This window comes from Stegostoma tigrinum, chromosome 1 (assembly GCF_030684315.1).
Source record: "Stegostoma tigrinum isolate sSteTig4 chromosome 1, sSteTig4.hap1, whole genome shotgun sequence".
NCBI classification, from domain to species: Eukaryota; Metazoa; Chordata; class Chondrichthyes; order Orectolobiformes; family Stegostomatidae; genus Stegostoma; species Stegostoma tigrinum.
Genome location: NC_081354.1, coordinates 56,544,722 through 56,558,571, shown reverse-complemented (window position 1 = coordinate 56,558,571; position 13,850 = coordinate 56,544,722). Strand labels below are relative to the sequence as shown.

Below are 13,850 nucleotides of genomic sequence, written 5' to 3'. Positions count from 1 at the left end.
TCTACCAGCCTTGGCTTTACTGCCTTCAATGCAAGTCATCCTTCTTTACGTAGTCCAAAATTCCAGGCAGTATACCAGGTATGGTCTCACCAAATGCCTGTGCAATTGCAGTAAAGCATAAGAACTATTAGCAGGAATATGCAATATGATTATGCTGCTCTCATATCAGCTGATCTTATCTATACCTCAATCATCTTGCTGTAAAGCTATTTGTCTTCCGAATTTCATGCCGTATCTTCTTGCTAATTTTTTGTGTTACTTGTATGCGTGTACCACATATTTTGTACATCAAAATATTTGAATGTCATATCTTTCAAAAAATATTCTTATGAGCCAATCTATAGTCCCACATTTCCCCACTTAATTCTTTTGTACATGGATGAGGATCAAGCTTTGATTCTCGAGGTGCTCTATTAGTCTCAGCCTGCCAAACTGAAAAATACTCCATTTATCTCGACTCACTGCTTCCTATCTATCAGTTTCCTATTCATTAACCAATCTTTCATCCATGCTATTATGTCATGCCCAAATCCATGGTAACCTATTACATTGTGTATTAATCTTTTGTATAGCTCTTTATTAAATGTATTTTGGAAATCCATGTGTATTCCACATTCTGGTTCTCCTTTATATATCCCAATACTTAGACCTCAAAAAACTCAACAAAATGGGTCAGACACCAATTCAATTTCTTAAAACTCTGTTACTGTGGGGACCTACTATTTGGAAATTGAAATTAGAGTTATTTAATTTGGAGCATAGCGTGTTTTATTTAAAGATCTTTGGAAGAAGTTGAAATGCCTTCCATCTGTTGGTGGAGGGAGAAAGTGTGATGGTTTGGGGAGGATTGGAGACAGGGAAAGGGGAAAATCAGATATTTGAGCCACATCTGGCAGCCATCGGTAGTGGTGAGCAGCCGCGTTTGAGGCTGGGAAATCTACTTTTATTTGCTCATTCTTATTACTTTGTGAAGATGTTGTTGGACCTTTGCTTTGAATGCTTTGTAGTGATGGTGCTCATATAACAATGTGACATAGAGAGAAAAAGATGTTGATTCAGTGACGAACATAGTATTGCATGTTTGTGGTTGTGTACATCGATAAATGTAAAAGTATTCTTGTGCATGCGCTTCATTTATTTAGCACAAATCTATTCAAAGTTTAGAATTTAAAATGTTATGACGTGAAATTTGGACATTCTACTATATGGATAGAATATTACTGGGAGCACAGGCTGGAATTCCTGGCCGGTGTTCACCATGGGTGGAGTTCCATGTCAGAAATGTGATTTTACTAGAATGTACTCGCATATTTTGAAGGGCCAGGGTTCAATTACCCAAGAGTAATATCCCTAATGTAATACACATAAGAAGGATGATAAAATGAATGCTTTAAAAAAACCTCTGCAGCAATAAACTTGGGAAATGCAAAATGAAAACTTCCTGAAGAAAGGATAGATTGTGGTCCAAATGCATCATGGTACTTCTCTAATGACATTTATGGGATAATATAGTTTTCTCTATAAAAACCAAAAGAATGTGGATATTGTAAATCAGGACCAAAAACAAAGTTGCTGGAAGAGCTTAGCAGGTCTGGCAGCATCTGTGAAGTAAAAACAGAGTTAACGTTTTGGGTCTGGTGACCCTTCCACAGAACTTTGATTTTGTTCCTTACATAGTTTGCTGTGGTCTATTGTGAATGTTAAGAAATTATTGACAATATAGCGGACATTTGATTTTCTTCAATGTACAAAAGCTCTTGCTGATGTTGTCTGGAAATGTACACAAATCTCAATAATTACGTGAGTTCTTTTGTGTATATTTAAAACCTTAATCCTCCCTTTCAAACTTTTCGTATGTTAATAAAAAATTAAAAGGCTGACTGTTCATCATTGTCTATGATAAGGATCTGAATTGCTGAAACACAGCAATGAGTAATACAAGACCAGTAATTGACTTCTCAGATAATCTGAACTCAATTGCATCAGTTACATTAAGTAGCTTCAGCTGGGATTTGAAGAGCATGTTACAGGAGATGGCTGTCCTTCAAGTGAGGACTGCATCTCCTTTCCAACCATGTCCATGTATCACCGTCTCTCTGTATATCATTAACTGCACAATAAGAAGTGAAAAATCTTTTCTGGCATTTCCTGTAAAATTACTTTACTGCATTTGTTTTTTTTTAAGATGTAAACTCTCCTGGGTTTCGAAAGCTTTGAATGTTATTAGATTGAGTTTTTAATCAGACACTCAAATGGCTTGTCAGCGATGAAAAGGTATTAACTGATAATGTTTCTCACTTTAGGTTACTGCTACTCACTCCTGTAAATGCACAGTATATAAAGGAAGCAAAAGCAGCGAGAATGCAAAGTCACAAGAAAGATCATGATACAGAAAGAAAATTTGGCTCTCCGCCCAGAAAGCACCTGTAGGCCCTGTACTGATTCACACTTTCTCCAATGCTTTCACATTTTGCAACCAGTATAGTGTAAAGCTATTTTCAGAAGTGTGTGGAGGAAGCACTGTGAATATGACAGAATGTCCAGAATTTCTAAGAACTCTCTAATTGTGATATCAGAGGTCCTTTTGGTTAATTCAACCTGGAAATATGTCTCTTGGCTTAATCCCATGAACATCTATCTGATCACATGGTATTTTCTGCCTTTCAAAAGAGGAAGAACTTAATCCACATTCCACATAGTTAGAACATAGAACATAGAACATTACAGCACAGCACAGGCCCTTCGGCCCTCGATGTTGTGCCGACCTGTCAAACCGATCTCAAGCCCATCTAACCTACACTATTCCATGTACGTCCATATGCTTGTCCAATGACGACTTAAATGTACCTAAAGTTAGTTGGCATTCCCACATTATGGGCAAGTTTAACTTAGAACAGAGAGTCAGCATGATCACAGTTTACCTTTTTTAGCGAAGGCCTTCTGATGCAAGTGTGGAAAGACCTTCCTAGGTTAAGGACTCTGGGGTCAGAAATACACCCCTGTCCTGAGTTGATAGCTAATTGAAGCTTTTCAAAACCATCAGTGCTGGCACTTGGGGATCAAAGGTACATAGGAACTAGGAGCAGGAGTAGGCCATTCGGCCCTTCGAGTCCACTCCACCATTCAATAAGATCATGGCTGATATTTTCGTGGACTCTGATCCACTTACCCGCGTTCTCACCATATCCCTTAATTCCTTTATTGTTCAAAAAAAATCTACCTTAGCTTTAAAGACATTTACTGAAGTAGCGTCAACTACTTCACTGGGCAAGGAATTCCATAGATTAACAACCCACTGAGTGAAGAAGTTCCTTCTCAATTCAGTCCTAAATCTGCTCCCTCTAATCTTGAGCTATGCCGTCTTGTCCTAGCTTCACTTGCCAGTGGGGACATCCTCTCTACTTCTATCTTATCTGTTCCCTTCATAATTTTATATGTTTCTGTAAGATCCCCCTCAATCTTCTGAATTCCAATGAATGTATTCCTAATCTACTCAGTCTCTCCTCATAAGCCAACTCCCTCAACTCCGGAATCAACCTAGTGAACCTCCTCTGCACCCCTTCCAGTGCCAGTACATCCTTTCTCAAGTAAGGAGACCAAAACTGCACACTGTACTCCAGGTATGGTCTCACCAGCACCTTGTGCAGCTGCAACATAACCTCTCTGCTTTTAAACTCAATCCCTTTAGCAATGAAGGACAAAATTCGATTTACCTTCCTAATTACTTGTTGTACCTGCAGACCAACCTTCTGTGATACATGGACAAGGACTCCCTGGTCCCTCTGTATAGCAGCATGCTGCAACTTTTTACCATTCAAGTAATAATCCTTTTTACTATTACTCCTACCAAAATGTATGACTTCATATTTATTTACATTTTATTCCACCTGCCAGACCTTTGCTCACTCACTCAATGTATCTATGTTCCTCTGCAAAGTTTCACAGTCCTCTACACACTTTGCTGTGCCACTCATCTTTGTGTCATTTGCAAACTTTGACACGCTACACGTGGTCCCCAACTCCAAATCATCTATATAAATTGTAAATAATTGCGGCCTCAACACCGATCCCTGAGGCACACCACTAATCACTAATTGCCAGCCAGAATAGCATCATTTATCCCCACTCTTTGCTTCGTGATCGTCAACTAATCCTCTATCCATGCTAATACTTTACCCCTAACTCCATGCATCCTTAACTTATGCAGTAGCTTTTTGTGTGGCACCTTGTTGAAGGCTTTTTGGAAATCTAGGTACGCCACATCCACTGGGTCCCCATTGACCACCTGTCTCATAATATCTTTGTAGAATTCCAAAATATTTCTCAAGCATGATCTGCCCTTCATGAACCCATGCTGCGTCTGCTCAATGGGACAATTTCTATCAAGCTGCCTTGCCATTTCTTCCTTGATAATAGACTCAAGCATCTTCCCCACTACAGAGGTTTAGCTAACCGGTCTACAATTCCATCTTTTGTCTCCCTCCCTTTTTAAACAGTGGCATCACATGTGCTCTTTTCCAATCCGCTGGGACTGCCCCAGAGTCCAGTGAATTTTGGAAAATTACTGCCAGTGCACCTGCTATTTCTCCTGCCATCTCTTTTAGTACCCTGGGATGCATTCCATCAGGGCCAGGAGACTTCCAATCCTTAGCTCCATTAGCTTGCCCAACACTACGTCTTCCATAATAATGAATTTTTGCAGGTCCTCACCTACCTTTGTCGCTTTGTCAATTACTGCATGTTATTAGTGTCCTCCACTGTGAAGACCGCTACAAGATACCTGTACAATGCCTCGGCCATTTCATCATATCCCATAACTAAATTCCCCTTCTTATCCTCTAAAGGGCCAATGTTTATTTTAGCCACTCTTTTTCATTTTATATATTTAAAGAAACTTTTGCTATCTGTCTTTATATTCTGTGTGAGTTTTTTTCTCATTTTCTATCTTGCTTTTCTTTATGGCTTTTTTTGTGGCTTTCTGTTGACCTTTAAAGATTTTCTAATCTTCTAGTTTCATGCTGTTTTTGGCCACTTTGTATGCCTTCTCTTTCAATTTGATAGGCTCCCTTATTTCCTTAGACACCTATGGCAGATTACCACTTTTCTTACAGTCCTTCCTTTTCATTGGAATATACTTTGCTGAGCACTTTGAAAAATTGCTTTGAAAGTCCTTCACTGCTTGTCAACTGTCCCACCACAAAATCTTTGTTTCCAGTCTACGTTAGCCAAGTCCTCCCTCATTCTATTGTAGTCCCCCTTGTTCAAGCATAGGACCCTTGTATTGGATTTATCTTCACACTCTCCATCTGTATTCTAAATTCAACCGTACTGTGATCACTCCTTCCATGAGGATCCCTAACTATGAGGTCATTAATTATTCCTGTCTCATTACACAGCACCAGATCTAGGATAGTTTGCTCCCTCATCAGTTCCATTACATATTGTTCCAGAAAGCTATCACGGATACACTCAATGAACTCCTCCTCAAGGCTACCCTGACGAGCTGATTTGACCAATCTACATGTAGATTACAATCCCCCATGATAATTGCCATATCATTTTTACAGGCATTAGTTATTTCTTTGTTTATTACCCGCCCCAATGTGATGTTCTTATTTAGTGGCCTATAGACTATGCCTATCAGTGACTTTTTCCTCTTAGAATTTATAATTTCCACGCAAATGGATTCAACTGCATTCTCCACAGAACCTATATCATCTCTCAGCATTGCCCTGATGTCGTCCTTGAATATCAGAGCTACACCACCTCCCTCGCCTTCCTGTTTGTCCTTCCTAAAGCTAATTGAAGTCAGACAGCTTCTCAAAACCCTCAGTGCTGGCACTTGGGGATCCGTGGTAGCTACCAGCACTACATCCACGGGGGGCCCATGCTCAGTGAAGAACATTGGTAACAGCTGAGTGGGTGTGTGTGCGTGTGCGTGTGTGTGTGTGTGTGTGTGTGTGTGCGTGTGTGTGTGTATATGCATGCGAGTGTGCGTGCTTATGTGTGTTAGTAGATGGGGATGTTGGGTTGTAGGGTGGTGTCAGGAATGTGGGCTTAGTGGCTTTTGGCAATCTTTCTTCCTGAGTGTTGAAATGTGAAGAACACTGGCCACCTCTCTTCCCTGGGAACAAATGTGACAGGGTTTGTTTATTTTTGGGTTTCTGCATAGTGATTGTCCAGCCATTCGTAGCTGAGTGAAGCCCTTAAATGTTCAGTCATTACCCCCATGAGCGTTCCTGCCTCATGCTTAATAGGGATTTGGGGCAGAGGTGAGAAAGCAGTGGGTCTGCACTCGGCTCATCTCTGTGCCGTTCATCTGCAAACTTGCCTCTTCTCAGAGTGCATTGCTTAAAATCAACAAAAGTGCAATTAGTCCCCTACCCTATTTGGCAGTCCAGTTCACACACTGATTATTTTTGTGAAGAAATCTTTAACTGGACCTTCAATTTACCTTATATCAGTTTACAGATAACTGTATGTAAAAATAAAATGTCTGTTGCTTGGCAATCTTTGACAGCCTTGAGCCAATCTCAACCAAATTTCATGGGACAATATAGTATCAGAGATAATGGGAACTGCAGATGCTGGAGATTCCAAGATAATAAAATGTGAGGCTGGATGAACACAGCAGGCCAATGATGGGTCTAGGCCCGAAACGTCAGCTTTTGTGCTCCTGAGATGCTGCTTGGCCTGCTGTGTTCATCCAGCCTCACATTTTATTATTTTCATGGGACAATACCTTGATTGAAGGAGTCTGTTGTCAGTGAGTTGATATCTAACCATCTCCACCAGGGGGACTTTGACTCTGAGTCAGGGATCTCGTGACCCTACCTCCGCTGTCTCAACTGATACCATGAACTCAAAGGAACTTAAACCAGACTTAATTATGTAACCCAAGAAAGACTGTGACAAACTTGCATCATCAGTCCCTGTCTTTCTTTCACATTTCATATGTTTTTTTCTCATTTTTTATTAGTTTCATGCAGGTTTCTTCTGAGACACTACAAGCTATTACTTGTTAAAGGGAACATGACAGGCACAAAGCAAAGCCACAAAGGTGAGGAGGCTGAGTGAAAAGGCAAAAGATTTGACAAAAAGTGACAAGCAGCAATTAGAAAAGGAGAAAATGAAGAGGCTAAAGCATAAAAGCAAGAAGTTGTCAGATGGTGACAATGCTAGGAGAGCTAGTGCTGCATGAAAGGGCTATGATTTTGGCAAATATTCAGAAAATATTGTGGCGTAACAAAGTGGAAAAAGAGCCATCTTCAAAGTGTTGCCCACATAGAAAAGTTTGATGCCACTCTTAAATGAGCCGTCTGATCTACCAAATATTTTTCATATTGTGACAACAACCACTGCAAAACATAATTGGAGGAAGAGTAGAAAATAGAAGAGTTGAGTTGGATCACCAAGAAAACTCTATGTGTCTCAAGAAGAAAGAACTTCTGATGTGGTCTATCATGAAACATTTGATGATTCAACTAATATTAAAAAATGCCAGTATTAACAATAACGAGAATATATATAATATATATGTAGTCAATATATAGATTCTGCAGGCGTTTTCATTAACACTAGTAACAAAATATTCAGAGTAAGAACAAACATTGAAAAGATACGTGTAAATATGGATTTTGATCATGAGATTTTGAGATTGACACTAAAGATTTGGAAAATAGTAGAAATTATATAGAAAATTTGTAAATCTTATTACGGTCAAGCCAAGTACAATAAAACACGTGAAAGTTAATTCATTGTAAAAAGAGATAGTAGAAACTGCCGATGCTGGAGAATCTGAGATAGCACAGTGTGAAGCTGGATGAACACCACAGGCCAAGCAGCATCAGAGGAGCAGGAAAGTTTGACGATTCGACTTTTCTGAAGAAGAGTCTCGACCTGAAACTTCAAACTTTCCTGCTTCTCTGATGCTGCTTGGCCTGCTGTGTTCATCTAGCTTCACACCGTGTTATCTCATTGTAGAAATAATTTTTTATGTTGTTAAGTATTATAATTTTGTGTGAATTTGGGTATTTGTGTTTCATACTTGTGAGATTAAAACTTAATTAAAATAATTGTGTGAGATGGTAATTAAGTAAATTGTTAAATCAAATCTTTTGGATATATGAAATGGTTTGAGTAAATTACTTGATAGATACATCGTGGTTTGGTTTTTCAGCTTTACTGTCTACCACTGTTGACATGGGCCACTTTCAGCACATTAAACCTGTTTTCTTTACCTATCTTTTCCATTATGACCTTTTCTTTCTCTGGAGCAAATCATTATCCATCCCTTTGTCTCCATGCTTTGTCTCGTTGCTCTCTCTCTCTCTCTCTCTGAACTCCGTCTCCACTTATCCACTCACTGCTTTTCCGCCCCCCACCTTCCTGTCTTTAGCATTGATAACATCTTTTCTTGAATACCATCGGTTGTGAAGATGGGTCACTGGACTTGAAATGGTAACTCTGCTTTCTCTGAATCGATGCTGCCAGACCTGCTAAGTTCCTGTCGCTATTTCTATCTTTGTTTCAGATTTCCAGCTTCTGCAGTCCTTTGTTTTATTTTCATATGTAACTCGTTCAGTCCATATACCTGTTGGTTGAATATCTCAGCTTAGTTTGTGGAAACATGTTCTTTACCTTTTATTTTCTAAACCTTATTTTTAACTTTCAATCCTTTACTTCCAAAGTTCAGGGAAGGTAGCTCAGCTTGTTATTATATAATTTGAAGCTGTGTTCCAGATCTACGTGTTTTCTATAGAAAATTATTTATTTTATGCAAATCATGCTTCCTATCACAAGAATGCAAAATGGAACTCTTGAGCACTGAGACCAGTCTGCCCAGCTTGCTGACACTGTTAATTTCATGATCATTACCTTCCGTGGATGGAAAATTGTACAGCCATAAATCATACACTCTGATTCCATACCCACATTCCTGGTATGTATCCCTGTTGGATGAGGCTCTGCACCTCTGGAGCTACTGGTGGAATTTAGTCTACTATTTCTTGGCTGCAGCGGTAAAGAACATTAGTCAACAAAATGAGTACGAGGTACATAAATTGCAAGGTTAAGACCATAAGACCATAAGACATAGGAGTGGAAGTAAGGCCGTTTGGCCCATCAAGTCCACTCCGCCATTTAAATCATGGCTGATGGGCATTTCAACTCCACTTCCCTGCACTCTCCCCGTAGAGAATTAAGAATGTGGAATTTCAAAGAACAAGAGGTGATTTTATTGAAGCACACAAAAATGTAGGCAACTTAACAAGTTAGATCCTGAAAGATTGTTTCCCAATGTTGGAGAGTCTGGGACTAGAGCGCAGAATCTCAGAATAAGGGGAGATGAAGAGAGACTTCTTCTATCAGAGGGTAGTGAATCTGTGAAATTCCTTATCTCCGAGAGCAGTTAGAGCTGGGTCAGTAAGTATATTCAAGGTTGAGATGGACAGATTTTTAATCAGTAAGGGAATCAAGGTTTAGAGGTATAAGACAGGAAAATGGGAGCATTATCAGATCAGTCATGGTCTTGTTAAGTGGTGGAGCAGACTGTATTCGACTCTGCTCCCATATCTTATGGTTTTCTGATCAGATCAATCATTATCTCCCCGAGTGGCAGAGCAGACCCAGTGGGCTGAGTGGCCTGATTCTGCTCCTATGTCTTATGATCTTATGTCAGATTTATAATTCAAAAGTCATTAAATAAATCATGAATCTTTACGGTTTTGTATCTGTTATTCTGTAATCTCCTTCATCTCCAGAATATCACATTGCCTGCCAGTTTCTCACCTGCAAATATTCCATTCCTCTAACTTTGGCTTGATACTTTCCCCTTACCTGTTTTGTTATTCGTTGTCATTTCTTCAAATGAGTAGGCTCAATCTTTTAGAATTCCTTCTTTATCCTACTCCGCCTCTCTGTTGCCTACTTTGCTTGTGGATTCCTCCAGAAGTTCTCTTTTTGATCCCTCCCCCTCTAATAACTTATTCTTTCATTTGAATGGTATTCATTTTAATTTTGAATGCCCTTTGAGGCATTATAAATGTAATTTGCTGTTGATTGGCATACCTCACTTGGAAGATCCATTTTAGTGTTCTCTATAATTTTTTTTGGTTAATTTCTTGTAAAATTAACTGGCTTATAAATATGCAATGTATTGAAGAAATTATTGTTTCATTCCTAATGTTAGCTTGATAGTTGTGAATGTGAAAATGGATAAAATGTAAATATGAGGATTTTTTTAGCCAGAGGAGATGACGCAGTGACAAGTATGGCTGTGTCACAGCACCAGGGACCCAGGTTCAATTCCAGCCTTGGGTGACTGTCTGTGGAGTTTGCATGTTCTCTCTCTGCCTGCATGGGTTTCCTCCTGGTGGTCTGGTTTCCTCCCACAGTTTAAAGATACGCAGGCTAGGTAGATTGGCCATGGGAAATGTAGGATTATGGGGATAGGGTGGGGGAATGTGTCTGGGTCGGATGCTCTTCGGCAGGCCAGCGCAGACTCAATAAGCCAAATGGCCTCCATCTGCACTGTAAGGATTCTCAGCTTCCATGTAAAAAAAATGCGATGAAAATTGTGCTGCTGTAGCATCCTGTTTTGGGTAATGTCACAGTGCTGTGAATGCTGATTGCAATGTGGTCTTAGAAATGAACTTCAATTTATTTTGTACTCGAGCATTTCATGTTGAAGGAATTATTAAAAACAGTCACTGTATGGCCAGGTGATAACAGGCTATTGATGTTAAGGCCGGTCTGTAGTGATATAACCAGTGTTCTATTTGAACAGTATGATTTGATGAAGCTTCAGTTAACACAAATTACCTGATATGGACAAACTGGTGGCAACATGGACTTTGTTTTCTGCCAGTAGCAGGTTAGTTGCTTTATGATTAAAACAAAATTAAATTAGGTTTCAAAGCCTCTGACTAAACTGCACATCTACAACATGTTTCAGTAGATTTTTAAAAGCAAATATTGCTTCCATATGACAAAACAAGCTGTGGGAATCCATTATCCTTTTAGTATGTACCGTGTCTGTCCCATTTCTGTTTTATTCAATTAATCATTTAGTTTACAGTGCACAGTGTATTTAACAAAAGCAGCAGTGATAACGTCATCATTTGAGTTTCCATGATTGTTATTATTTATTGCTAACTGGCGCTGGGTTGGTAAGGGCTGTTTTGATAAGTGCATGATTATCTTCCATCCTACCAGAAATTTCTGATCATAAGGAGTGCGAGTCAGAAAATCAGGGCAATGACATTCTAGTCACATCTTCACGCCAGACTTCCTATAAAAGCAGTTTCCCACCGAAAACGTGAGATTATGGAATTACCATTTAATATTTAATATTTACACATTTTCTAAAAACACCCTACAATTTCCTTATTTATTATAGATATAACTGTTGCAAAATGTTTGGTGTTATTAGGCCATTTTTAGTTGCATCTCACTTCTGTTCAAAGTTGCATCTTATTAAGTGAACTTTTTTTGTCCTCCATTAGCTTCCTACATATACCTGATTGCTTGCATTTTTTTGTAAAGATGCTGATAATTAGTTGCTTCAATTTCCCACATTCTGCAGAAGTATAACTTTGACATTCCTATTTAATGGACTATTAAGTTCATAGTGAAACAGGATATTGCAATCTTTTAGGGGCAAATAATACAATATTCGCAAAAGTTCAGATTATGCAGAGCACTTGAAACTTAAAACAAATAGACTAATGTCTAAACAAGTAAAATCCCACAGGTTCTGAAAATCTGGCAACATGAAGATGATCAGACAGCACCTGTGGAGAGAACAGACAAAGCATTTCAGTGAATTCCTTCCTCAAGGATCGGTACTGAAGTATATGTTGTTCACTATCCGCAGTTCTTCCTGACCTGTTCTTTGTTTCTGTGTATACTATTCCAATCTGTTTCTCAGTCCTGAGTTCTTAGCTCAGTGTCATGCTGGTAAATAAGTTGACAGGTTTAACTCCTTCTTAGTAACATACATTAAACTATTGTGCCTTCTCCCAAAATTTGTTTCAAACTTAATCAGTCGATATATCACTCTTAGCTGGTTACCATAACCATTGGGTCCTTAGAAATACAGCTGTGCACTTATACTGTGTTTAGTATTGATCAGATGACGTAGTTATGAAAATATGTCATCGAAAATATAAATTTATCATGTAATCAACTGGATATAACTTGAAATTTTTGAAGAGAATGAATTTCAAAGCATGGGGTGCAGTAAAACTGTTGCATTTGGAAAGAATACAAGCTACTTGATTAGAATCACTGTATCAATATGTTTTCAGATGAAGGCCACAATACAGAGTTTGTGGCCAGATTGGATTTGAACATGGCCAGTGAGATCTTACTATAGGGTAAACAGCTTTTGCCTTCTCTCTCTTTCTGTGAAAACTCTCACCGCAAAGTCTGAGAGTTATAAACTCTCAAGGCTCATCACCACAAGTGGAGGGTTCTTAAAGGAGAAGTCTACATCTGAACTAACACTCAGAAGAGTTTTATATATTTTTTCAGACTTGGAAGCATTATTGTGTGAATTTGTGAAGCAGGGTACTTGGACAAAATTGCGCATTTAACCCCTTTTAAAAGAATCTTTGCAGCTTAGTTTGAGTCTTTTCTTTCCCCACTATAAACTAGTTAATAACTTGTTAACATAAGGAAGCTGGGTGACTTATTTCTGATTCAAGTAGTATCACCTTCCTTTTTTGAATTAAAACTTTGTTCTGGTCGGTGGAGGAGTGAGCCAAAGAAAATAATTAGCCCTGCCCTCATAACTGAGCCTAAAAACTCATGGAATAAGATTTGTGGGAATGCCATCTCATCCTGAATTTGTTGGCACTGTGGGAGCATATGATTGTCCTTGCAAATGTTTAGTTTCAGGTAAACACTGAAAATCTGACTCACCATTTTGCTGGGGTTGTTGAGAAACATGGCCAAAGTAGCAAAGTGAGTAATTAGCCTGGTTATAATATTACACAGTTAAATTAAATAAGATGTTGGACAATAACGAATTAGGAAATATAAACCTTTTACCTAACTGGTATCTGGACCAGAGATGAAGCGGAGAGATAAAATAGACTTTCAATCCCATGCAACAGTCAAATGAGAAAGATGTTTTTGCGATTGGATTCATGGGAATTCTGTTTCTCTCTTCCTTAGCATCTCACGATTTTATACTTTATACTGCAGGAAAGGGTGAGGATGAGATTCATGTCTTCAATGCTTCTAGTGAAAAGTTCTGTGTGCCTATTAATCAGAGCATATATTTTAAACATATTTACACTTTTTCACTATAATTAGTGCCTTGATCACCATGCTGCAGGTACTGTTTCTTAAAGAGGGTGAACAAATGATGTAATATGTTTCAAGATGGCCTAAGGTTGCAACTTCATTTCACTCTTCATCCTGTGGGAAGTATCTGTTCTCTGCTTACCATTTATCCCCACTCCCTAAGAACTGAAATTGAATTTTTGATTTTTGTGCTGCTGTTGGGGTAACATGATTTCAGGACATGGTCTGCCTGTAATTCTTTTAATTTTGCAACTATAGCTTGAATGATGCCTCATTTTCGTAACCACACTATGTTTCAGAAAGATCATTTCAGGCAGGGTTATGTGGTTGCCTAGAAGAGAGCGAGAACATTGGAAAGTGGGTCATCACTGGGTCAATGCCACATACCTCCTGTATGCCAGCATGTGAATTACTGAGAGTAGGAATCAATGTACTGCTGCTCATGTTAGTGCAGGGTTGGCTTACAGGGACCAGAAAGATTGTCGGCAAAAGTAGATTTGGTATCCACAGCCATGCCCCTCCCCCTCAAAACTAAACAG

The 13,850-nt window shown here is 38.9% G+C and overlaps 1 protein-coding gene across 4 annotated transcripts in view; it reads left to right on the top strand.

Annotated features, from left to right (window-relative positions):
* The window catches only part of sorcs2 (sortilin-related VPS10 domain containing receptor 2), a 569,963-nt gene that overhangs the window by 198,407 nt on the left and 357,706 nt on the right, over positions 1–13,850 (top strand). The window contains exon 1 of one of the 4 annotated variants that reach the window (XM_059645717.1): positions 10,858–10,873. The exons of the other annotated variants lie outside the window; for them this stretch is intronic. The gene's annotated coding sequence lies outside the window, so the exon portion shown is untranslated. Of the gene's footprint in view, positions 1–10,857; positions 10,874–13,850 lie in introns of those variants that run through there. 4 annotated transcript variants of the gene reach the window in all.